Raw genomic sequence first — 3,398 nt, 5'->3', positions numbered from 1 at the left:
TCAGAGCGAAGCCAAGGGACTCATCAGGTCACGACAAAGTTGCCCAACATCTCTTTGCTCCTGAGCCTGAGGCTGTTCCTGGCATAACGCTGTGAATGATATGTCCCAGGAGGGAACAAGAAAGGTGCAAATGAACTATATCATTTCTAAAACCTTTTTATATAGTCTTATTTTACTTTTATACTATCTCTAAAGCTGAGAGTAACAGAGGAAACGCCCATATTTATCCAAATTTGGATATATGAGTTACACGTTTTAGCTCCCTGAATTTTTTTTTTTGAGAAAGTTTGGTACAAATTACTTGAAATCAATGTTAAACTCTATCAGGTGATGAATGTGAATCACAAACTACTCTTGTCAAAAATGTTTATATTGTAAAAAAGAATGTGTGTATATACATGTATAATTGAATCACTTTGCTGTACAGTTAGAAATTAACACATTTTAAGTCAACTATACTTCAACAACAATGAAAAAAATTTTTTTAATGTTTATATTGAGTCGAAGCCTAATTTCAGTTTACAGGAAATGAGACACATTCGGGATATTAGTCACTCTACAAGACAGCTGGCCTGGTCTCTTCAAAAAGTCAATGTTACAGGAAAGAAGTTCCAGGTTGAAAGAGACTCAAGTGATAACCCCTAACAGTGCTTAAACGCTGACTGGATCTTTGTTTAAATTAATGGAGCAACTAGAGAAGTTGGAGCACAGATTGAATATGAACTTAATTTTATTAAGTGTAATGGTAGAATTGCAACTATGTAGAAGAATATTCTTATTTTTAGGAGATGCATGCTTAAGTATTTAGGGGTGAGGTGTCTTGATGTCTGCAACTCATTTTCAAATGGTTTGACAGTTTTGTATATACAGACATAGAGTAAATGTGGCAAAATGTTAACAGTTGTTAGATCTAGGTAGAGAGCAGCTGGGTGTTTGTCATGTCATCTTTTTCAACTCTGTATTTTGAAAATTTTCACAAAGTTAGGGGGAGATCTTAGATTTTTCCATTTGTATCATCACTTTTAAAATGCTCTGTCCTGGGGCTTCCCTGGTGGCGCAGTGGTTGAGAATCCGCCTGCCAATGCAGGGGACACAGGTTCGTGCCTTGGTCTGGGAAGATCCCACATGCCGCGGAGCAACTAAGCCCGTGTGCCACAACTACTGAGCCTGCGCGTCTGGAGCCTGTGCTCTGCGACAAGAGAGGCCGTGACAGTGAGAGGCCCGCGCACCACGATGAAGAGTGGCCCCCGCTCGCCGCAACTAGAGAAAGCCCTCGCACAGAAACAAAGACCCAACACAGCCAAAAATAAATTAAAAAAAAAAAAAAAAAGCTCTGTCTTGGTGGGCATATGCGTCTTTTAGGCAGGGTTCTCCAAATATGGTCTCTGGACCATCAGTATGAGAATCACCAAAGAAAATATACGAATGGCCACGAGCACATGAAAAGAAGTTAACATCGGTCGTCAAGAAAGTGCAAATGAAAACCACACTGAGATACCACTGCTCATCCACTAGAATGTCTAAGCGTGAAAAGGCTGGCAACACCAAATGCTAATGACGTGGAGCTACTGGAACTCTGGTATGTTACTGGCGGGACTGTAAAATGGTACAGCTACTTTGGAAAACAGTTTGGCAGTTTCTTACAAATTAAACACATCCTTACCATACAACCCAGTAATCCTACTCCCAGGTACTCAAGAAAATTGACAGTCCACACACAGACTGATATTCGAACGTCCACAGCATCGTATTCATAAAAGCTCCAAACTGGAGACAACCGCAATATCACCGACTAGAGAGAAGATAAACAGATTGTGATCTGTCCCTACAAAGAAAGGAACTACTACCGATACCTGCTGGCAACCTGAACGAGTCTTTAAAACCTTGTGCTAAGCTAAAGAAGCAGACACAGAAGAGTACGTTTAATTACTATTCTATTATTTGAAATCCTAGAACAAGCTAATCTATAGACACAGAATGCAAATGTGCCTGGGGCTGGAGATCAGGGAGAAGAGAACAATGACCACAGAGGGACAGGAGGGAACTATCTGGAGTGTTGGAACTACTCCACATCTTGATTGGCAGTGGTTACATGGGTGCCAACAGTTGTCAAAAGGTACTCTTGGGCTTCCCTGGTGGCGTACTGGTTGAGAATCGGCCTGCCAATGCAGGGGACACGGGTTCGAGCCCTGGTCTGGGAAGATCCCACATGCCGTGGAGCAACTAGGCCCATGAGCCACAACTGCTGAGCCTGTGCGTCTGGAGCCTGTGCTCCGCAACAAGAGAGGCCGCGATAGTGAGAGGCCCCCGCACCGTGATGAAGAGTGGCCCCCGCTTGCCACAACTAGAGAAAGCCCTCGCACAGAAACGAGGACCCAACACAGTCAAAAAATAAATAAATTAATTAATAAATTTTAAAAAACCAAGAATATGTTGAGTAGATGAACAGATTTGGAGTTATAAAAAAATAATAATAAATAAATAAAATTTTAAAAAGAAAGTACTCTTGAGATGGGTGCATTTTCTTCTGTGCAAATTATATACCTCAATGAAGTTGACAAAATATCTACACACTTTTTTTGCCTGGTGGCAATATGGGCTCTTTTAGACAGCGTTTCTCAAAATGTGGTTTGCAGACTATCTGCATCAGAATCAACGGAAAAGCTGGTAAAAACCTGACTTGGGGGTCGCTCCCTGCGCCCAATCTCAGGATGAGGTGTGCTCCACACAGGTGACTCTTCCACAAACGAGGTGTCCACAGCTGTAACCTCGGAGGCCTCTGTGGGCTGCTGGGCTAGCCTGTGTCAGAGGCAGCTCTCCAAAGCTCCACAAAACAAACCGGCGCTGGTGGCAACGTGATTCGTGTGGATTTCAAACAATAGCAGTTGGCAGTGCCTGGTGGAAAAAGTGACTAGAAAAATTACTCAGAGGAATTCCATGCAGACCAACCTGCTGTGTAACTTTTCCAGCTTCCATTTAGTAGAAAGGGAAAGACAGGCTGTGAAGGTGAGGTGAGGCTGAAACTTGTGAAAATGTACCTCGGTGAAGGAAATAATTACAGGTTATAAGAAAAGGCAGTCACAGGAATGCTTTCTGAAGCTCGTAGTTCTCAAACCAGGCTGCACATCAGAATCTTTTGGACCTTGTAAAAAATATAATTTCTCTTTTTATCGAAGTAGTGCATGAATATGGGTATTTAAAAAAAGTGAATATGGTTTTATGTTAATAGTACTAAAGGCGGTATATTAAAAAAAAAAAAGAAAAACCTCACTACTCCTGTAACCTCACTCCTGTTCCTTGGAGATAGGCATTTAAGTTTTTTAACCTTAGGTATATAGCTTGATGAATTTTTACGTATGTACCCAGCCCCACCCAGATCAAGATCTAGAGCATTCCAG

The 3,398-nt window shown here is 41.8% G+C and overlaps 1 long non-coding RNA gene across 1 annotated transcript; it reads right to left on the bottom strand.

Moving 5' to 3' along the window:
- Positions 1-7: 7 nt before the first annotated feature.
- Positions 8-2,982, bottom strand: LOC132371387 (uncharacterized). The gene is made up of 3 exons (XR_009504841.1): positions 2,676-2,982; positions 1,664-1,792; positions 8-89 (listed from the first exon to the last, which is right to left on the bottom strand). It is a non-coding gene; the product is annotated as an uncharacterized LOC132371387 (long non-coding RNA).
- Positions 2,983-3,398: the final 416 nt, after the last annotated feature.

Source organism: Balaenoptera ricei, chromosome 9 (genome assembly GCF_028023285.1).
Source record: "Balaenoptera ricei isolate mBalRic1 chromosome 9, mBalRic1.hap2, whole genome shotgun sequence".
Classification (NCBI taxonomy): Eukaryota; Metazoa; Chordata; class Mammalia; order Artiodactyla; family Balaenopteridae; genus Balaenoptera; species Balaenoptera ricei.
The sequence above is the reverse complement of the archived record's forward strand: the minus strand, read 5'-3'. Positions and strand labels throughout refer to the sequence as shown.